We start from the raw sequence: 21,936 nt of genomic DNA, 5'->3' as shown, positions 1-21,936 counted from the left end.
ATTCTGACATTAAACGAAAAGGTGACGATGCATTTGTATCATCACCTTGAGAAGGATCATCTAGGAATTGAGCCCAAGCCTCAGCACTTAAAACCAGAAACACTCCACTAAAATAGGAGGCCTGTTTGTGCCAACAATTCTCAAAGTTAATGCTTGTTCTGGTTGAGCATTGAACCGAATGCAGGGCTCTTTTGAAAGTGAGGTCTGTGAATCAACAGATACATCCACATGCCAATTATGTTATTGTTTTTAAGAGAATTCACTTTCTTGGAACGAGACTGCATGAACCCATCTTCAGGGCCTGGACAATTTCATGCAAAACGGCAACTCTCAACATTGCAGCCAAGACAATATAACTAATGTTTCTGCCCGGTTTCGAACCGGGGACCTTTCGCGTGTGAGGCGAAGGTGATAACCACTACACTACAGAAACAGATACCTACAGGTGATTCTTCTGTGATGAAACTGCTCAAAACAGACTATTCCAAGGGCATCTGGTTTTAGATTTCTTTCATGCAACCTGCCCGACAGCCCTATCTGAACGCTTGTATATGCCTTGCAAGTTCAGCATTTTTGCAAAATGCTTAAAGAGAAATGTTTCCTATTTGCTCAGGCAGGGCAAGGTTAAAAGCATGAGACTCTAGCAAATATTCATCCACTACTGCAAAGAGAAAATTGATATTGGCTTTGAAATGCATACTTCAAAAGAGCACCAATGAAAGGGCTCGTCCGGGATTTGAACCCGGGACCTCTCGCACCCTAAGCGAGAATCATACCCCTAGACCAACGAGCCGTTGAAAGACCCTCACCTCTGAAAAGGTAATACCAGCTCTAAGCCCGCAATGAAGATCATGCTGGGGTCTTTTTCATGCTTGGTCTGTGAATTCACAGGAAATTCAGTGTCAACTTACCCTTTCTCAAACGATAGCACTATCATTTGTAAGTGTCCCCTTTTATTTTGTCTCAGCATTGGACACGTCTTACAGGAAGTCAGCAGTTATTTATATATTTCTGCATTGGCTAGAGCCTAAAGAGAAAGAATAAAAAGCTGTTCATAACAACATAAGAAACACATTTTGCCTTTTCTCTCCAATACTTATTCCCTTTGTGCAAATCGAAATGCCAAGGTGAATAGCTGGGCCACAGATTCTGGCTAATTATCTATCTCTTGAATGCAAGAAGCAATAAAAACTGCCTAATGCAGGACTAAAGCATTCCTTGCATAGCCTCTAACATCATAACATAACTGAGCTGCTGGTAACAAGCTAAGCAATGCCTTCCCAAAATGAGAAGTACATGTGCTTATGTGCTTATCCGCTCAATCAGGCTCGATCAGGCGAGATATAGAAAAGGTGGAAAGGGTCCAAATGGCTGTCCCTTCCTTTTTAGGGTGGGTCCTGCTGACTATCATAGGATTCCTCTTAAGAGTGGCCAGGGTCAGAGGAAAAACTTTCAATGCTTCTTAGTGTTCTCTCCAGAAGCAGGCATTTTCTGTGCCTTTAATTTCAGGCTTTTCCCAGCAGTCTCTGTTCTGCCTATGTAAATTAACAAAAGCAGTGCTTATTCCTCACTTGCTCTAATGTCCTTCCTGTCCACAAAGCTCTGCCTAAGTATGCTTTTTTTCTTTTTCAGGGAAATTCTAAATGGTTTCTCTGTCCACTCTGTGGCAGTAGAATGCTGATTATGATGCCATGTTTTGTGGAATCACCAAGGTACAACTACAGAGGAATATATGAGTCTGAAGGACATGGAACTCTTAGCTAACACATCACAATATGTGATGCTTGCCAACCAAGCACTACATTCTGGTGCGCTGATGATCAGAACATTCTGCTCCTAAAGGAAAGAAAATACCGCTTGATTGAAAATAAAGTCTCTGTTTATATTAACGCTCTCTCTCTCCCTATATCTATCTATCTATCTATCTATCTATCTATCTATCTATCTATCTATCTATCTATCTATCTATCTATCTATCTATCTATCTATCTATCTATCTATCTATCTATCTATCTATCTATCTATCTATCTATCTATCTATCTATCTATCTATCTATCTATCTATCTATCTATCTATCTATCTATCTATCTTTATATATGGATACATGCATACACCTACTCATAGATATGCCATGCATTTCTTTGGATTTGTTTCAACCTCTCTCCATTTATTTGAGAATCCCTACTTTTCAAGTGACTGCAAATGAAGTCATCTCTGGCATGTTTTGGCTGATGCAAGGTAACCAAAACACGAGACAACTTTTAATAAAAATCATTGGTTTCTTTGTTAACGTGCACTGTCCAACATGGGACTTTCACACGTCAGGTAAATATGATAACCAATACACAACAGAAGCAGATGCAGATTGCTTATCAATGTCGTGATAGAACAGTTGTGATTTGAGTAGAAGAAGCGCCCCTGAATTGATACTTATTATATACAGCCTGTAAGATAGTCAAAAATGCATGCTAGGAGAGGAGATGCAAATATAAATGTATTAGAAAAATACATAAAGAGGAGTGATATGCTTTTATTCATGCAAGGCTAGAAAAAATCCCCATACTGTCGAAAGCCTTCATACACCACCAAATGGAAATAAACAATTCTGACATTAAACGAAAAGGTGACGATGCATTTGTATCATCACCTTGAGAAGGATCATCTAGGAATTGAGCCCAAGCCTCAGCACTTAAAAACCAGAAACACTCCACTAAAATAAGAGGCCTATTGGTGCCAACAATTGTCAAAGTTAATGCTTGTTCTGGTTGAGCATTGAACCGAAAGCAGGGCTCTTTTGAAAGTGAGGTCTGTGAATCAACATATACATCCACATGCCAATTATGTTATTGTTTTTAAGAGAATTCACTTTCTTGGAACGAGACTGCATGAACCCATCTTCAGGGCCTGGACAATTTCATGCAAAACGGCAACTCTCAACATTGCAGCCAAGACAATATAACTAGTGTTTCTGCCCGGTTTCGAACCGGGGACCTTTTGCGTGTGAGGCGAACGTGATAACCACTACACTACAGAAACAGATATCTACAGGTGATTCTTCTGTGATGAAACTGCTCAAAACAGGCTATTCCAAGGGCATCTGGTTTTAGATTTCTTTCATGCACCCTGCCCGACAGCCCTATCTGAACGCTTGTATATGCCTTGCAAGTTCAGCATTTTTGCAAAATGCTTAAAGAGAAATGTTTCCTATTTGCTCAGGCAGGGCAAGGTTAAAAGCATGAGACTCTAGCAAATATGCATCCACTACTGCAAAGAGAAAATTGATATTGGCTTTGAAATGCATACTTCAAAAGAGCACCAATGAAAGGGCTCGTCCGGGATTTGAACCCGGGACCTCTCGCACCCTAAGCGAGAATCATACCCCTAGACCAACGAGCCGTTGAAAGACCCTCACCTCTGAAAAGGTAATACCAGCTCTAAGCCCGCAATGAAGATCATGCTGGGGTCTTTTTCATGCTTGGTCTGTGAATTCACAGGAAATTCAGTGTCAACTTACCCTTTCTCAAACGATAGCACTATCATTTGTAAGTGTCCCCTTTTATTTTGTCTCAGCATTGGACACGTCTTACGGGAAGTCAGCAGTTATTTATATATTTCTGCATTGGCTAGAGCCTAAAGAGAAAGAATAAAAAGCTGTTCATAACAACATAAGAAACACATTTTGCCTTTTCTCTCCAATACTGATTCCCTTTGTGCAAATCGGAATGCCAAGGTGAATAGCTGGGCCACAGATTCTGGCTAATTATCTATCTCTTGAATGCAAGAAGCAATAAAAACTGCCTAATGCAGGACTAAAGCATTCCTTGCATAGCCTCTAACATCATAACATAACTGAGCTGCTGGTAACAAGCTAAGCAATGCCTTCCCAAAATGAAAAGTACATGTGCTTATGTGCTTATCCGCTCAATCAGGCTCGATCAGGCGAGATATAGAAAAGGTGGAAAGGGTCCAAAGGCTGTCCCTTCCTTTTTAGGGTGGGTCCTGCTGACTATCATAGGATTCCTCTTAAGAGTGGCCAGGGTCAGAGGAAAAACTTTCAATGCTTCTTAGTGTTCTCTCCAGAAGCAGGCATTTTCTGTGCCTTTAATTTCAGGCTTTTCCCAGCAGTCTCTGTTCTGCCTATGTAAATTAACAAAAGCAGTGCTTATTCCTCACTTGCTCTAATGTCCTTCCTGTCCACAAAGCTCTGCCTAAGTATGCTTTTTTTCTTTTTCAGGGAAATTCTAAATGGTTTCTCTGTCCACTCTGTGGCAGTAGAATGCTGATTATGATGCCATGTTTTGTGGAATCACCAAGGTACAACTACAGAGGAATATATGAGTCTGAAGGACATGGAACTCTTAGCTAACACATCACAATATGTGATGCTTGCCAACCAAGCACTACATTCTGGTGCGCTGATGATCAGAACATTCTGCTCCTAAAGGAAAGAAAATACCGCTTGATTGAAAATAAAGTCTCTGTTTATATTAACGCTCTCTCTCTCCCTATATCTATCTATCTATCTATCTATCTATCTATCTATCTATCTATCTATCTATCTATCTATCTATCTATCTATCTATCTATCTATCTATCTTTATATATGGATACATGCATACACCTACTCATAGATATGCCATGCATTTCTTTGGATTTGTTTCAACCTCTTGCCATTTATTTGAGAATCCCTACTTTTCAAGTGACTGCAAATGAAGTCATCTCTGGCACGTTTTGGCTGATGCAAGGTAACCAAAACACAAGACAACTTTTAATAAAAATCATTGGTTTCTTTGTTAACGTGCACTGTCAAACATGGGACTTTCACACGTCAGGTAAACATGATAACCAATACACAACAGAAGCAGATGCAGATTGCTTATCAATGTCGTGATAGAACAGTTGTGATTTGAGTAGTAGAAGCGCCCCTGAATTGATACTTATTATATACAGCCTGTAAGATAGTCAAAAATGCATGCTAGGAGAGGAGATGCAAATATAAATGTATTAGAAAAATACATAAAGAGGAGTGATATGCTTTTATTCATGCAAGGCTAGAAAAAATCCCCATACTGTCGAAAGCATTCATACACCACCAAATGGAAATAAACAATTCTGACATTAAACGAAAAGGTGACGATGCATTTGTATCATCACCTTGAGAAGGATCATCTAGGAATTGAGCCCAAGCCTCAGCACTTAAAACCAGAAACACTCCACTAAAATAGGAGGCCTGTTGGTGCCAACAATTCTCAAAGTTAATGCTTGTTCTGGTTGAGAATTGAACCGAATGCAGGGCTCTTTTGAAAGTGAGGTCTGTGAATCAACAGATACATCCACATGCCAATTATGTTATTGTTTTTAAGAGAATTCACTTTCTTGGAACGAGACTGCATGAACCCATCTTCAGGGCCTGGACAATTTCATGCAAAACGGCAACTCTCAACATTGCAGCCAAGACAATATAACTAGTGTTTCTGCCCGGTTTCAAACCGGGGACCTTTCGCATGTGAGGCGAACGTGATAACCACTACACTACAGAAACAGATACCTACAGGTGATTCTTCTGTGATGAAACTGCTCAAAACAGACTATTCCAAGGGCATCTGGTTTTAGATTTCTTTCATGCAACCTGCCCGACAGCCCTATCTGAACGCTTGTATATGCCTTGCAAGTTCAGCATTTTTGCAAAATGCTTAAAGAGAAATGTTTCCTATTTGCTCAGGCAGGGCAAGGTTAAAAGCATGAGACTCTAGCAAATAATCATCCACTACTGCAAAGAGAAAATTGATATTGGCTTTGAAATGCATACTTCAAAAGAGCACCAATGAAAGGGCTCGTCCGGGATTTGAACCCGGGACCTCTCGCACCCTAAGCGAGAATCATACCCCTAGACCAACGAGCCGTTGAAAGACCCTCACCTCTGAAAAGGTAATACCAGCTCTAAGCCCGCAATGGAGATCATGCTGGGGTCTTTTTCATGCTTGGTCTGTGAATTCACAGGAAATTCAGTGTCAACTTACCCTTTCTCAAACGATAGCACTATCATTTGTAAGTGTCCCCTTTTATTTTGTCTCAGCATTGGACACGTCTTACAGGAAGTCAGCAGTTAATTATATATTTCTGCATTGGCTAGAGCCTAAAGAGAAAGAATAAAAAGCTGTTCATAACAACATAAGAAACACATTTTGCCTTTTCTCTCCAATACTTATTCCCTTTGTGCAAATCGGAATGCCAAGGTGAATAGCTGGGCCACAGATTCTGGCTAATTATCTATCTCTTGAATGCAAGAAGCAATAAAAACTGCCTAATGCAGGACTAAAGCATTCCTTGCATAGCCTCTAACATCATAACATAACTGAGCTGCTGGTAACAAGCTAAGCAATGCCTTCCCAAAATGAGAAGTACATGTGCTTATGTGCTTATCCGCTCAATCAGGCTCGATCAGGGGAGATATAGAAAAGGTGGAAAGGGTCCAAATGGCTGTCCCTTCCTTTTTAGGGTGGGTCCTGCTGACTATCATAGGATTCCTCTTAAGAGTGGCCAGGGTCAGAGGAAAAACTTTCAATGCTTCTTAGTGTTCTCTCCAGAAGCAGGCATTTTCTGTGCCTTTAATTTCAGGCTTTTCCCAGCAGTCTCTGTTCTGCCTATGTAAATTAACAAAAGCAGTGCTTATTCCTCACTTGCTCTAATGTCCTTCCTGTCCACAAAGCTCTGCCTAAGTATGCTTTTTTTCTTTTTCAGGGAAATTCTAAATGGTTTCTCTGTCCACTCTGTGGCAGTAGAATGCTGATTATGATGCCATGTTTTGTGGAATCACCAAGGTACAACTACAGAGGAATATATGAGTCTGAAGGACATGGAACTCTTAGCTAACACATCACAATATGTGATGCTTGCCAACCAAGCACTACATTCTGGTGCGCTGATGATCAGAACATTCTGCTCCTAAAGGAAAGAAAATACCGCTTGATTAAAAATAAAGTCTCTGTTTATATTAACGCTCTCTCTCTCCCTATATCTATCTATCTATCTATCTATCTATCTATCTATCTATCTATCTATCTATCTATCTATCTATCTATCTATCTATCTATCTATCTATCTATCTATCTATCTATCTATCTATCTATCTATCTATCTATCTATCTATCTATCTATCTATCTATCTATCTATCTATCTATCTATCTATCTATCTATCTTTATATATGGATACATGCATACACCTACTCATAGATATGCCATGCATTTCTTTGGATTTGTTTCAACCTCTTGCCATTTATTTGAGAATCCCTACTTTTCAAGTGACTGCAAATGAAGTCATCTCTGGCACGTTTTGGCTGATGCAAGGTAACCAAAACACAAGACAACTTTTAATAAAAATCATTGGTTTCTTTGTTAACGTGCACTGTCAAACATGGGACTTTCACACGTCAGGTAAACATGATAACCAATACACAACAGAAGCAGATGCAGATTGCTTATCAATGTCGTGATAGAACAGTTGTGATTTGAGTAGTAGAAGCGCCCCTGAATTGATACTTATTATATACAGCCTGTAAGATAGTCAAAAATGCATGCTAGGAGAGGAGATGCAAATATAAATGTATTAGAAAAATACATAAAGAGGAGTGATATGCTTTTATTCATGCAAGGCTAGAAAAAATCCCCATACTGTCGAAAGCATTCATACACCACCAAATGGAAATAAACAATTCTGACATTAAACGAAAAGGTGACGATGCATTTGTATCATCACCTTGAGAAGGATCATCTAGGAATTGAGCCCAAGCCTCAGCACTTAAAACCAGAAACACTCCACTAAAATAGGAGGCCTGTTGGTGCCAACAATTCTCAAAGTTAATGCTTGTTCTGGTTGAGCATTGAACCGAATGCAGGGCTCTTTTGAAAGTGAGGTCTGTGAATCAACAGATACATCCACATGCCAATTATGTTATTGTTTTTAAGAGAATTCACTTTCTTGGAACGAGACTGCATGAACCCATCTTCAGGGCCTGGACAATTTCATGCAAAACGGCAACTCTCAACATTGCAGCCAAGACAATATAACTAACGTTTCTGCCCGGTTTCGAACCGGGGACCTTTCGCATGTGTGGCAAACGTGATAACCACTACACTACAGAAACAGATACCTACAGGTGATTCTTCTGTGATGAAACTGCTCAAAACAGACTATTCCAAGGGCATCTGGTTTTAGATTTCTTTCATGCAACCTGCCCGACAGCCCTATCTGAACGCTTGTATATGCCTTGCAAGTTCAGCATTTTTGCAAAATGCTTAAAGAGAAATGTTTCCTATTTGCTCAGGCAGGGCAAGGTTAAAAGCATGAGACTCTAGCAAATAATCATCCACTACTGCAAAGAGAAAATTGATATTGGCTTTGAAATGCATACTTCAAAAGAGCACCAATGAAAGGGCTCGTCCGGGATTTGAACCCGGGACCTCTCGCACCCTAAGCGAGAATCATACCCCTAGACCAACGAGCCGTTGAAAGACCCTCACCTCTGAAAAGGTAATACCAGCTCTAAGCCCGCAATGGAGATCATGCTGGGGTCTTTTTCATGCTTGGTCTGTGAATTCACAGGAAATTCAGTGTCAACTTACCCTTTCTCAAACGATAGCACTATCATTTGTAAGTGTCCCCTTTTATTTTGTCTCAGCATTGGACACGTCTTACAGGAAGTCAGCAGTTATTTATATATTTCTGCATTGGCTAGAGCCTAAAGAGAAAGAATAAAAAGCTGTTCATAACAACATAAGAAACACATTTTGCCTTTTCTCTCCAATACTTATTCCCTTTGTGCAAATCGGAATGCCAAGGTGAATAGCTGGGCCACAGATTCTGGCTAATTATCTATCTCTTGAATGCAAGAAGCAATACAAACTGCCTAATGCAGGACTAAAGCATTCCTTGCATAGCCTCTAACATCATAACATAACTGAGCTGCTGGTAACAAGCTAAGCAATGCCTTCCCAAAATGAGAAGTACATGTGCTTATGTGCTTATCCGCTCAATCAGGCTCGATCAGGCGAGATATAGAAAAGGTGGAAAGGGTCCAAATGGCTGTCCCTTCCTTTTTAGGGTGGGTCCTGCTGACTATCATAGGATTCCTCTTAAGAGTGGCCAGGGTCAGAGGAAAAACTTTCAATGCTTCTTAGTGTTCTCTCCAGAAGCAGGCATTTTCTGTGCCTTTAATTTCAGGCTTTTCCCAGCAGTCTCTGTTCTGCCTATGTAAATTAACAAAAGCAGTGCTTATTCCTCACTTGCTCTAATGTCCTTCCTGTCCACAAAGCTCTGCCTAAGTATGCTTTTTTTCTTTTTCAGGGAAATTCTAAATGGTTTCTCTGTCCACTCTGTGGCAGTAGAATGCTGATTATGATGCCATGTTTTGTGGAATCACCAAGGTACAACTACAGAGGAATATATGAGTCTGAAGGACATGGAACTCTTAGCTAACACATCACAATATGTGATGCTTGCCAACCAAGCACTACATTCTGGTGCGCTGATGATCAGAACATTCTGCTCCTAAAGGAAAGAAAATACCGCTTGATTGAAAATAAAGTCTCTGTTTATATTAACGCTCTCTCTCTCCCTATATCTATCTATCTATCTATCTATCTATCTATCTATCTATCTATCTATCTATCTATCTATCTATCTATCTATCTATCTATCTATCTATCTATCTATCTATCTATCTATCTATCTATCTATCTATCTATCTATCTATCTATCTATCTATCTATCTATCTATCTATCTATCTATCTATCTATCTATCTATCTATCTATCTATCTATCTATCTATCTATCTATCTATCTATCTATCTTTCTATCTATCTATCTATCTATCTATCTATCTATCTATCTATCTATCTTTATATATGGATACATGCATACACCTACTCATAGATATGCCATGCATTTCTTTGGATTTGTTTCAACCTCTTGCCATTTATTTGAGAATCCCTACTTTTCAAGTGACTGCAAATGAAGTCATCTCTGGCATGTTTTGGCTGATGCAAGATAACCAAAACACAAGACAACTTTTAATAAAAATCATTGGTTTCTTTGTTAACGTGCACTGTCAAACATGGGACTTTCACACGTCAGGTAAATATGATAACCAATACACAACAGAAGCAGATGAAGATTGCTTATCAATGTCGTGATAGAACAGTTGTGATTTGAGTAGTAGAAGCGCCCCTGAATTGATACTTATTATATACAGCCTGTAAGATAGTCAAAAATGCATGCTAGGAGAGGAGATGCAAATATAAATGTATTAGAAAAATACATAAAGAGGAGTGATATGCTTTTATTCATGCAAGGCTAGAAAAAATCCCCATACTGTTGAAAGCATTCATACACCACCAAATGGAAATAAACAATTCTGACATTAAACGAAAAGGTGACGATGCATTTGTATCATCACCTTGAGAAGGATCATCTAGGAATTGAGCCCAAGCCTCAGCACTTAAAAACCAGAAACACTCCACTAAAATAAGAGGCCTGTTGGTGCCAACAATTCTCAAAGTTAATGCTTGTTCTGGTTGAGCATTGAACCGAATGCAGGGCTCTTTTGAAAGTGAGGTCTGTGAATCAACAGATACATCCACATGCCAATTATGTTATTGTTTTTAAGAGAATTCACTTTCTTGGAACGAGACTGCATGAACCCATCTTCAGGGCCTGGACAATTTCATGCAAAACGGCAACTCTCAACATTGCAGCCAAGACAATATAACTAGTGTTTCTGCCCGGTTTCGAACCGGGGACCTTTCGCGTGTGAGGCGAACGTGATAACCACTACACTACAGAAACAGATACCTACAGGTGATTCTTCTGTGATGAAACTGCTCAAAACAGACTATTCCAAGGGCATCTGGTTTTAGATTTCTTTCATGCAACCTGCCCGACAGCCCTATCTGAACGCTTGTATATGCCTTGCAAGTTCAGCATTTTTGCAAAATGCTTAAAGAGAAATGTTTCCTATTTGCTCAGGCAGGGCAAGGTTAAAAGCATGAGACTCTAGCAAATAATCATCCACTACTGCAAAGAGAAAATTGATATTGGCTTTGAAATGCATACTTCAAAAGAGCACCAATGAAAGGGCTCGTCCGGGATTTGAACCCGGGACCTTTCGCACCCAAAGCGAGAATCATACCCCTAGACCAACGAGCTGTTGAAAGACCCTCACCTCTGTAAAGGTAATACCAGCTCTAAGCCCGCAATGAAGATCATGCTGGGGTCTTTTTCATGCTTGGTCTGTGAATTCACAGGAAATTCAGTGTCAACTTACCCTTTCTCAAACGATAGCACTATCATTTGTAAGTGTCCCCTTTTATTTTTTCTCAGCATTGGACAAGTCTTACAGGAAGTCAGCAGTTATTTATATATTTCTGCATTGGCTAGAGCCTAAATAGAAAGAATAAAAAGCTGTTCATAACAACATAAGAAACACATTTTGCCTTTTCTCTCAAATACTTATTCCCTTTGTGCAAATCGGAATGCCAAGGTGAATAGCTGGGCCACAGATTCTGGCTAATTATCTATCTTTTGAATGCAAGAACCAATAAAAACTGCCTAATGCAGGACTAAAGCATTCCTTGCATAGCCTCTAACATCATAACATAACTGAGCTGCTGGTAACAAGCTAAGCAATACCTTCCCAAAATGAGAAGTACATGTGCTTATGTGCTTATCCGCTCAATCAGCGCTCAATCAGGCTCGATCAGGTGAGATATAGAAAAGGTGGAAAGGGTCCAAATGGCTGTCCCTTCCTTTTTAGGGTGGGTCCTGCTGACTATCATAGGATTCCTCTTAAGAGTGGCCAGGGTCAGAGGAAAAACTTTCAATGCTTCTTAGTGTTCTCTCCAGAAGCAGGCATTTTCTGTGCCTTTAATTTCAGGTTTTTCCCAGCAGTCTCTGTTCTGCCTATGTAAATTAACAAACGCAGTGCTTATTCCTCACTTGCTCTAATGTCCTGCCTGTCCACAAAGCTCTGCCTAAGTATGCTTTTTTTCTTTTTCAGGGAAATTCTAAATGGTTTCTCTGTCCACTCTGTGGCAGTAGAATGCTGATTATGATGCCATGTTTTGTTGAATCACCAAGTTACAACTACAGAGGAATATATGAGTCTGAAGGACATGGAACTCTTAGCTAACACATCACAATATGTGATGCTTGCCAACCAAGCACTACATTCTGGTGCGCTGATGATCAGAACATTCTGCTCCTAAAGGAAAGAAAAGACCGCTTGATTGAAAATAAAGTCTCTGTTTATATTAACGCTCTCTCTCTCCCTCTATCTATCTATCTATCTATCTATCTATCTATCTATCTATCTATCTATCTATCTATCTATCTATCTATCTATCTATCTATCTATCTATCTATCTATCTATCTATCTATCTATCTATCTATCTATCTATCTATCTATCTATCTATCTATCTATCTATCTATCTGTCTGTCTGTCTGTCTGTCTGTCTGTCTGTCTGTCTGTCCGTCTATCCATTCATCCATCCATCCATCCATCCATCCATCCATCCATCCATCCATCCATCCATCCATCCATCCATCCATCCATCCATCCATCCATCCATCCATCCATCCATCCATCCATCCATCCATCCATCCATCCATCCATCCATCCATCCATCCATCTATCTATCTATCTATCTATCTATCTATCTATCTATCTATCTATCTATCTATCTATCTATCTATCTATCTATCTATCTATCTATCTATCTATCTATCTATCTATCTATCTTTATATATGGATACATGCATACACCTACACATAGATATGCCATGCATTTCTTTGGATTTGTTTCAACCTCTTGCCATTTATTTGAGAATCCCTACTTTTCAAGTGACTGCAAATGAAGTAATCTCTGGCACGGTTTGGCTGATGCAAGGTAACCAAAACACGAGACAACTTTTAATAAAAATCATTGGTTTCTTTGTTAACGTGCACTGTCCAACATGGGACTTTCACACGTCAGGTAAATATGATAACCAATACACAACAGAAGCAGATGCAGATTGCTTATCAATGTCGTGATAGAACAGTTGTGATTTGAGTAGAAGAAGCGCCCCTGAATTGATACTTATTATATACAGCCTGTAAGATAGTCAAAAATGCATGCTAGGAGAGGAGATGCAAATATAAATGTATTAGAAAAATACATAAAGAGGAGTGATATGCTTTTATTCATGCAAGGCTAGAAAAAATCCCCATACTGTCGAAAGCATTCATACACCACCAAATGGAAATAAACAATTCTGACATTAAACGAAAAGGTGACGATGCATTTGTATCATCACCTTGAGAAGGATCATCTAGGAATTGAGCCCAAGCCTCAGCACTTAAAAACCAGAAACACTCCACTAAAATAAGAGGCCTATTGGTGCCAACAATTGTCAAAGTTAATGCTTGTTCTGGTTGAGCATTGAACCGAAAGCAGGGCTCTTTTGAAAGTGAGGTCTGTGAATCAACATATACATCCACATGCCAATTATGTTATTGTTTTTAAGAGAATTCACTTTCTTGGAACGAGACTGCATGAACCCATCTTCAGGGCCTGGACAATTTCATGCAAAACGGCAACTCTCAACATTGCAGCCAAGACAATATAACTAGTGTTTCTGCCCGGTTTCGAACCGGGGACCTTTTGCGTGTGAGGCGAACGTGATAACCACTACACTACAGAAACAGATATCTACAGGTGATTCTTCTGTGATGAAACTGCTCAAAACAGGCTATTCCAAGGGCATCTGGTTTTAGATTTCATTCATGCAACCTGCCCGACAGCCCTATCTGAACGCTTGTATATGCCTTGCAAGTTCAGCATTTTTGCAAAATGCTTAAAGAGAAATGTTTCCTATTTGCTCAGGTAGGGCAAGGTTAAAAGCATGAGACTCTAGCAAATATGCATCCACTACTGCAAAGAGAAAATTGATATTGGCTTTGAAATGCATACTTCAAAAGAGCACCAATGAAAGGGCTCGTCCGGGATTTGAACCCGGGACCTCTCGCACCCTAAGCGAGAATCATACCCCTAGACCAACAAGCCGTTGAAAGACCCTCACCTCTGAAAAGGTAATACCAGCTCTAAGCCCGCAATGAAGATCATGCTGGGGTCTTTTTCATGCTTGGTCTGTGAATTCACAGGAAATTCAGTGTCAACTTACCCTTTCTCAAACGATAGCACTATCATTTGTAAGTGTCCCCTTTTATTTTGTCTCAGCATTGGACACGTCTTACGGGAAGTCAGCAGTTATTTATATTTTTCTGCATTGGCTAGAGCCTAAAGAGAAAGAATAAAAAGCTGTTCATAACAACATAAGAAACACATTTTGCCTTTTCTCTCCAATACTTATTCCCTTTGTGCAAATCGGAATGCCAAGGTGAATAGCTGGGCCACAGATTCTGGCTAATTATCTATCTCTTGAATGCAAGAAGCAATAAAAACTGCCTAATGCAGGACTAAAGCATTCGTTGCATAGCCTCTAACATCATAACATAACTGAGCTGCTGGTAACAAGCTAAGCAATGCCTTCCCAAAATGAGAAGTACATGTGCTTATGTGCTTATCCGCTCAATCAGGCTCGATCAGGCGAGATATAGAAAAGGTGGAAAGGGTCCAAATGGCTGTCCCTTCCTTTTTAGGGTGGGTTCTGTTGACTATCATAGGATTCCTCTTAAGAGTGGCCAGGGTCAGAGGAAAAACTTTCAATGCTTCTTAGTGTTCTCTCCAGAAGCAGGCATTTTCTGTGCCTTTAATTTCAGGCTTTTCCCAGCAGTCTCTGTTCTGCCTATGTAAATTAACAAAAGCAGTGCTTATTCCTCACTTGCTCTAATGTCCTTCCTGTCCACAAAGCTCTGCCTAAGTATGCTTTTTTTCTTTTTCAGGGAAATTCTAAATGGTTTCTCTGTCCACTCTGTGGCAGTAGAATGCTGATTATGATGCCATGTTTTGTGGAATCACCAAGGTACAACTACAGAGGAATATATGAGTCTGAAGGACATGGAACTCTTAGCTAACACATCACAATATGTGATGCTTGCCAACCAAGCACTACATTCTGGTGCGCTGATGATCAGAACATTCTGCTCCTAAAGGAAAGAAAATACCGCTTGATTGAAAATAAAGTCTCTGTTTATATTAACGCTCTCTCTCTCCCTATATCTATCTATCTATCTATCTATCTATCTATCTATCTATCTATCTATCTATCTATCTATCTATCTATCTATCTATCTATCTATCTATCTATCTATCTATCTATCTATCTATCTATCTATCTATCTTTATATATGGATACATGCATACACCTACTCATAGATATGCCATGCATTTCTTTGGATTTGTTTCAACCTCTTGCCATTTATTTGAGAATCCCTACTTTTCAAGTGACTGCAAATGAAGTCATCTCTGGCACGTTTTGGCTGATGCAAGGTAACCAAAACACAAGACAACTTTTAATAAAAATCATTGGTTTCTTTGTTAACGTGCACTGTCAAACATGGGACTTTCACACGTCAGGTAAACATGATAACCAATACACAACAGAAGCAGATGCAGATTGCTTATCAATGTCGTGATAGAACAGTTGTGATTTGAGTAGTAGAAGCGCCCCTGAATTGATACTTATTATATACAGCCTGTAAGATAGTCAAAAATGCATGCTAGGAGAGGAGATGCAAATATAAATGTATTAGAAAAATACATAAAGAGGAGTGATATGCTTTTATTCATGCAAGGCTAGAAAAAATCCCCATACTGTCGAAAGCATTCATACACCACCAAATGGAAATAAACAATTCTGACATTAAACGAAAAGGTGACGATGCATTTGTATCATCACCTTGAGAAGGATCATCTAGGAATTGAGCCCAAGCCTCAGCACTTAAAACCAGAAACACTCCACTAAAATAGGAGGCCTGTTGGTGCCAACAATTCTCAAAGTTAATGCTTGTTCTGGTTGAGCATTGAACCGAATGCAGGGCTCTTTTGAAAGTGAGGTCTGTGAATCAACAGATACATCCACATGCCAATTATGTTATTGTTTTTAAGAGAATTCACTTTCTTGGAACGAGACTGCATGAACCCATCTTCAGGGCCTGGACAATTTCATGCAAAACGGCAACTCTCAACATTGCAGCCAAGACAATATAACTAATGTTTCTGCCCGGTTTCGAACCGGGGACCTTTCGCATGTGAGGCGAACGTGATAACCACTACACTACAGAAACAGATACCTACAGGTGATTCTTCTGTGATGAAACTGCTCAAAACAGACTATTCCAAGGGCATCTGGTTTTAGATTTCTTTCATGCAACCTGCCCGACAGCCCTATCTGAACGCTTGTATATGCCTTGCAAGTTCAGCATTTTTGCAAAATGCTTAAAGAGAAATGTTTCCTATTTGCTCAGGCAGGGCAAGGTTAAAAGCATGAGACTCTAGCAAATAATCATCCACTACTGCAAAGAGAAAATTGATATTGGCTTTGAAATGCATACTTCAAAAGAGCACCAATGAAAGGGCTCGTCCGGGATTTGAACCCGGGACCTCTCGCACCCTAAGCGAGAATCATACCCCTAGACCAACGAGCCGTTGAAAGACCCTCACCTCTGAAAAGGTAATACCAGCTCTAAGCCCGCAATGGAGATCATGCTGGGGTCTTTTTCATGCTTGGTCTGTGAATTCACAGGAAATTCAGTGTCAACTTACCCTTTCTCAAACGATAGCACTATCATTTGTAAGTGTCCCCTTTTATTTTGTCTCAGCATTGGACACGTCTTACAGGAAGTCAGCAGTTATTTATATATTTCTGCATTGGCTAGAGCCTAAAGAGAAAGAATAAAAAGCTGTTCATAACAACATAAGAAACACATTTTGCCTTTTCTCTCCAATACTTATTCCCTTTGTGCAAATCGGAATGCCAAGGTGAATAGCTGGGCCACAGATTCTGGCTAATTATCTATCTCTTGAATGCAAGAAGCAATACAAACTGCCTAATGCAGGACTAAAGCATTCCTTGCATAGCCTCTAACATCATAACATAACTGAGCTGCTGGTAACAAGCTAAGCAATGCCTTCCCAAAATGAGAAGTACATGTGCTTATGTGCTTATCCGCTCAATCAGGCTCGATCAGGCGAGATATAGAAAAGGTGGAAAGGGTCCAAATGGCTGTCCCTTCCTTTTTAGGGTGGGTCCTGCTGACTATCATAGGATTCCTCTTAAGAGTGGCCAGGGTCAGAGGAAAAACTTTCAATGCTTCTTAGTGTTCTCTCCAGAAGCAGGCATTTTCTGTGCCTTTAATTTCAGGCTTTTCCCAGCAGTCTCTGTTCTGCCTATGTAAATTAACAAAAGCAGTGCTTATTCCTCACTTGCTCTAATGTCCTTCCTGTCCACAAAGCTCTGCCTAAGTATGCTTTTTTTCTTTTTCAGGGAAATTCTAAATGGTTTCTCTGTCCACTCTGTGGCAGTAGAATGCTGATTATGATGCCATGTTTTGTGGAATCACCAAGGTACAACTACAGAGGAATATATGAGTCTGAAGGACATGGAACTCTTAGCTAACACATCACAATATGTGATGCTTGCCAACCAAGCACTACATTCTGGTGCGCTGATGATCAGAACATTCTGCTCCTAAAGGAAAGAAAATACCGCTTGATTGAAAATAAAGTCTCTGTTTATATTAACTCTCTCTCTCTCCCTATATCTATCTATCTATCTATCTATCTATCTATCTATCTATCTATCTATCTATCTATCTATCTATCTATCTATCTATCTATCTATCTATCTATCTATCTATCTATCTATCTATCTATCTATCTATCTATCTATCTATCTATCTATCTATCTATCTATCTATCTATCTATCTATCTTTATATATGGATACATGCATACACCTACTCATAGATATGCCATGCATTTCTTTGGATTTGTTTCAACCTCTTGCCATTTATTTGAGAATCCCTACTTTTCAAGTGACTGCAAATGAAGTCATCTCTGGCACGTTTTGGCTGATGCAAGGTAACCAAAACACAAGACAACTTTTAATAAAAATCATTGGTTTCTTTGTTAACGTGCACTGTCAAACATGGGACTTTCACACGTCAGGTAAACATGATAACCAATACACAACAGAAGCAGATGCAGATTGCTTATCAATGTCGTGATAGAACAGTTGTGATTTGAGTAGTAGAAGCGCCCCTGAATTGATACTTATTATATACAGCCTGTAAGATAGTCAAAAATGCATGCTAGGAGAGGAGATGCAAATATAAATGTATTAGAAAAATACATAAAGAGGAGTGATATGCTTTTATTCATGCAAGGCTAGAAAAAATCCCCATACTGTCGAAAGCATTCATACACCACCAAATGGAAATAAACAATTCTGACATTAAACGAAAAGGTGACGATGCATTTGTATCATCACCTTGAGAAGGATCATCTAGGAATTGAGCCCAAGCCTCAGCACTTAAAACCAGAAACACTCCACTAAAATAGGAGGCCTGTTGGTGCCAACAATTCTCAAAGTTAATGCTTGTTCTGGTTGAGCATTGAAACGAATGCAGGGCTCTTTTGAAAGTGAGGTCTGTGAATCAACAGATACATCCACATGCCAATTATGTTATTGTTTTTAAGAGAATTCACTTTCTTGGAACGAGACTGCATGAACCCATCTTCAGGGCCTGGACAATTTCATGCAAAACGGCAACTCTCAACATTGCAGCCAAGACAATATAACTAATGTTTCTGCCCGGTTTCGAACCGGGGACTTTTCGCGTGTGCGGCGACCGTGATAACCACTACACTACAGAAACAGATACCTACAGGTGATTCTTCTGTGATGAAACTGCTCAAAACAGACTATTCCAAGGGCATCTGGTTTTAGATTTCTTTCATGCAACCTGCCCGACAGCCCTATCTGAACGCTTGTATATGCCTTGCAAGTTCAGCATTTTTGCAAAATGCTTAAAGAGAAATGTTTCCTATTTGCTCAGGCAGGGCAAGGTTAAAAGCATGAGACTCTAGCAAATAATCATCCACTACTGCAAAGAGAAAATTGATATTGGCTTTGAAATGCATACTTCAAAAGAGCACCAATGAAAGGGCTCGTCCGGGATTTGAACCCGGGACCTCTCGCACCCAAAGCGAGAATCATACCCCTAGACCAACGAGCCGTTGAAAGACCCTCACCTCTGAAAAGGTAATACCAGCTCTAAGCCCGCAATGAAGATCATGCTGGGGTCTTTTCATGCTTGGTCTGTGAATTCACAGGAAATTCAGTGTCAACTTACCCTTTCTCAAACGATAGCACTATCATTTGTAAGTGTCCCCTTTTATTTTTTCTCAGCATTGGACAAGTCTTACAGGAAGTCAGCAGTTATTTATATATTTCTGCATTGGCTAGAGCCTAAAGAGAAAGAATAAAAAGCTGTTCATAACAACATAAGAAACACATTTTGCCTTTTCTCTCAAATACTTATTCCCTTTGTGCAAATCGGAATGCCAGGGTGAATAGCTGGGCCTCAGATTCTGGCTAATTATCTATCTCTGGAATGCAAGAAGCAATAAAAACTGCCTAATGCAGGACTAAAGCATTCCTTGCATAGCCTCTAACATCATAACATAACTGAGCTGCTGGTAACAAGCTAAGCAATGCCTTCCCAAAATGAGAAGTACATGTGCTTATGTGCTTATCCGCTCAATCAGCGCTCGATCAGGCTCGATCAGGCGAGATATAGGAAAGGTGGAAAGGGTCCAAATGGCTGTCCCTTCCTTTTTAGGGTGGGTCCTGCTGACTATCATAGGATTCCTCTTAAGAGTGGCCAGGGTCAGAGGAAAAACTTTCAATGCTTCTTAGTGTTCTCTCCAGAAGCAGGCATTTTCTGTGCCTTTAATTTCAGGCTTTTCCCAGCAGTCTCTGTTCTGCCTATGTAAATTAACAAAAGCAGTGTTTATTCCTCACTTGCTCTAATGTCCTTCCTGTCCACAAAGCTCTGCCTAAGTATGCTTTTTTTCTTTTTCAGGGAAATTCTAAATGGTTTCTCTGTCCACTCTGTGGCAGTAGAATGCTGATTATGATGCCATGTTTTGTGGAATCACCAAGGTACAACTACAGAGGAATATATGAGTCTGAAGGACATGGAACTCTTAGCTAACACATCACAATATGTGATGCTTGCCAACCAAGCACTACATTCTGGTGCGCTGATGATCAGAACATTCTGCTCCTAAAGGAAAGAAAATACCGCTTGATTGAAAATAAAGTCTCTGTTTATATTAACGCTCTCTCTCTCCCTATATCTATCTATCTATCTATCTATCTATCTATCTATCTATCTATCTATCTATCTATCTATCTATCTATCTATCTATCTATCTATCTATCTATCTATCTATCTATCTATCTATCTATCTATCTATCTATCTATCTATCTATCTATCTATCTAGCTATCTATCTATCTATCTATCTATCTATCTATCTATCTATCTATCTATCTATCTATCTATCTATCTATCTTTATATATGGATACATGCATACACCTACTCATAGATATGCCATGCATTTCTTTGGATTTGTTTCAACCTCTTGCCATTTATTTGAGAATCCCTACTTTTCAAGTGACTGCAAATGAAGTCATCTCTGGCACGTTTTGGCTGATGCAAGGTAACCAAAACACAAGACAACTTTTAATAAAAATCATTGGTTTCTTTGTTAACGTGCACTGTCAAACATGGGACTTTCACACGTCAGGTAAATATGATAACCAATACACAACAGAAGCAGATGCAGATTGCTTATCAATGTCGTGATAGAACAGTTGTGATTTGAGTAGTAGAAGCGCCCCTGAATTGATACTTATTATATACAGCCTGTAAGATAGTCAAAAATGCATGCTAGGAGAGGAGATGCAAATATAAATGTATTAGAAAAATACATAAAGAGGAGTGATATGCTTTTATTCATGCAAGGCTAGAAAAAATCCCCATACTGTCGAAAGCATTCATACACCACCAAATGGAAATAAACAATTCTGACATTAAACGAAAAGGTGACGATGCATTTGTATCATCACCTTGAGAAGGATCATCTAGGAATTGAGCCCAAGCCTCAGCACTTAAAACCAGAAACACTCCACTAAAATAGGAGGCCTGTTGGTGCCAACAATTCTCAAAGTTAATGCTTGTTCTGGTTGAGCATTGAACCGAATGCAGGGCTCTTTTGAAAGTGAGGTCTGTGAATCAACAGATACATCCACATGCCAATTATGTTATTGTTTTTAAGAGAATTCACTTTCTTGGAACGAGACTGCATGAACCCATCTTCAGGGCCTGGACAATTTCATGCAAAACGGCAACTCTCAACATTGCAGCCAAGACAATATAACTAATGTTTCTGCCCGGTTTCGAACCGGGGACCTTTCGCATGTGAGGCGAACGTGATAACCACTACACTACAGAAACAGATACCTACAGGTGATTCTTCTGTGATGAAACTGCTCAAAACAGACTATTCCAAGGGCATCTGGTTTTAGATTTCTTTCATGCAACCTGCCCGACAGCCCTATCTGAACGCTTGTATATGCCTTGCAAGTTCAGCATTTTTGCAAAATGCTTAAAGAGAAATGTTTCCTATTTGCTCAGGCAGGGCAAGGTTAAAAGCATGAGACTCTAGCAAATAATCATCCACTACTGCAAAGAGAAAATTGATATTGGCTTTGAAATGCATACTTCAAAAGAGCACCAATGAAAGGGCTCGTCCGGGATTTGAACCCGGGACCTCTCGCACCCTAAGCGAGAATCATACCCCTAGACCAACGAGCCGTTGAAAGACCCTCACCTCTGAAAAGGTAATACCAGCTCTAAGCCCGC

At 39.7% G+C, this 21,936-nt stretch overlaps 18 non-coding genes across 18 annotated transcripts; all 18 read right to left on the bottom strand.

The window, feature by feature from the left end:
- Positions 1–360: 360 nt before the first annotated feature.
- On the bottom strand, positions 361–433 carry TRNAV-CAC (transfer RNA valine (anticodon CAC)). The gene has a single exon. It is a non-coding gene; the product is annotated as a tRNA-Val (tRNA).
- Positions 434–721: 288 nt separating this feature from the next.
- TRNAP-AGG (transfer RNA proline (anticodon AGG)) lies at positions 722–793 on the bottom strand. Its single transcript has one exon. It is a non-coding gene; the product is annotated as a tRNA-Pro (tRNA).
- A 2,171-nt stretch (positions 794–2,964) lies between these two features.
- Positions 2,965–3,037, bottom strand: TRNAV-CAC (transfer RNA valine (anticodon CAC)). Its single transcript has one exon. It is a non-coding gene; the product is annotated as a tRNA-Val (tRNA).
- A 288-nt stretch (positions 3,038–3,325) lies between these two features.
- TRNAP-AGG (transfer RNA proline (anticodon AGG)) lies at positions 3,326–3,397 on the bottom strand. Its single transcript has one exon. It is a non-coding gene; the product is annotated as a tRNA-Pro (tRNA).
- A 2,073-nt stretch (positions 3,398–5,470) lies between these two features.
- Positions 5,471–5,543, bottom strand: TRNAV-CAC (transfer RNA valine (anticodon CAC)). The gene has a single exon. It is a non-coding gene; the product is annotated as a tRNA-Val (tRNA).
- A 288-nt stretch (positions 5,544–5,831) lies between these two features.
- Positions 5,832–5,903, bottom strand: TRNAP-AGG (transfer RNA proline (anticodon AGG)). Its single transcript has one exon. It is a non-coding gene; the product is annotated as a tRNA-Pro (tRNA).
- Positions 5,904–8,073: 2,170 nt separating this feature from the next.
- Positions 8,074–8,146, bottom strand: TRNAV-CAC (transfer RNA valine (anticodon CAC)). The gene has a single exon. It is a non-coding gene; the product is annotated as a tRNA-Val (tRNA).
- Positions 8,147–8,434: 288 nt separating this feature from the next.
- Positions 8,435–8,506, bottom strand: TRNAP-AGG (transfer RNA proline (anticodon AGG)). The gene has a single exon. It is a non-coding gene; the product is annotated as a tRNA-Pro (tRNA).
- Positions 8,507–10,773: 2,267 nt separating this feature from the next.
- On the bottom strand, positions 10,774–10,846 carry TRNAV-CAC (transfer RNA valine (anticodon CAC)). The gene has a single exon. It is a non-coding gene; the product is annotated as a tRNA-Val (tRNA).
- Positions 10,847–11,134: 288 nt separating this feature from the next.
- On the bottom strand, positions 11,135–11,206 carry TRNAP-UGG (transfer RNA proline (anticodon UGG)). The gene has a single exon. It is a non-coding gene; the product is annotated as a tRNA-Pro (tRNA).
- Positions 11,207–13,672: 2,466 nt separating this feature from the next.
- Positions 13,673–13,745, bottom strand: TRNAV-CAC (transfer RNA valine (anticodon CAC)). The gene has a single exon. It is a non-coding gene; the product is annotated as a tRNA-Val (tRNA).
- Positions 13,746–14,033: 288 nt separating this feature from the next.
- Positions 14,034–14,105, bottom strand: TRNAP-AGG (transfer RNA proline (anticodon AGG)). The gene has a single exon. It is a non-coding gene; the product is annotated as a tRNA-Pro (tRNA).
- Positions 14,106–16,215: 2,110 nt separating this feature from the next.
- Positions 16,216–16,288, bottom strand: TRNAV-CAC (transfer RNA valine (anticodon CAC)). Its single transcript has one exon. It is a non-coding gene; the product is annotated as a tRNA-Val (tRNA).
- A 288-nt stretch (positions 16,289–16,576) lies between these two features.
- TRNAP-AGG (transfer RNA proline (anticodon AGG)) lies at positions 16,577–16,648 on the bottom strand. The gene has a single exon. It is a non-coding gene; the product is annotated as a tRNA-Pro (tRNA).
- A 2,158-nt stretch (positions 16,649–18,806) lies between these two features.
- On the bottom strand, positions 18,807–18,879 carry TRNAV-CAC (transfer RNA valine (anticodon CAC)). Its single transcript has one exon. It is a non-coding gene; the product is annotated as a tRNA-Val (tRNA).
- A 288-nt stretch (positions 18,880–19,167) lies between these two features.
- Positions 19,168–19,239, bottom strand: TRNAP-UGG (transfer RNA proline (anticodon UGG)). Its single transcript has one exon. It is a non-coding gene; the product is annotated as a tRNA-Pro (tRNA).
- A 2,216-nt stretch (positions 19,240–21,455) lies between these two features.
- Positions 21,456–21,528, bottom strand: TRNAV-CAC (transfer RNA valine (anticodon CAC)). Its single transcript has one exon. It is a non-coding gene; the product is annotated as a tRNA-Val (tRNA).
- A 288-nt stretch (positions 21,529–21,816) lies between these two features.
- Positions 21,817–21,888, bottom strand: TRNAP-AGG (transfer RNA proline (anticodon AGG)). The gene has a single exon. It is a non-coding gene; the product is annotated as a tRNA-Pro (tRNA).
- Positions 21,889–21,936: the final 48 nt, after the last annotated feature.

The sequence above is a fragment of the Lissotriton helveticus genome, chromosome 8 (genome assembly GCF_964261635.1).
Source record: "Lissotriton helveticus chromosome 8, aLisHel1.1, whole genome shotgun sequence".
Taxonomy (NCBI): Eukaryota; Metazoa; Chordata; class Amphibia; order Caudata; family Salamandridae; genus Lissotriton; species Lissotriton helveticus.
Note: the sequence above shows the minus strand (reverse complement) of the source record. Positions and strands in the feature narration are given on the sequence as shown.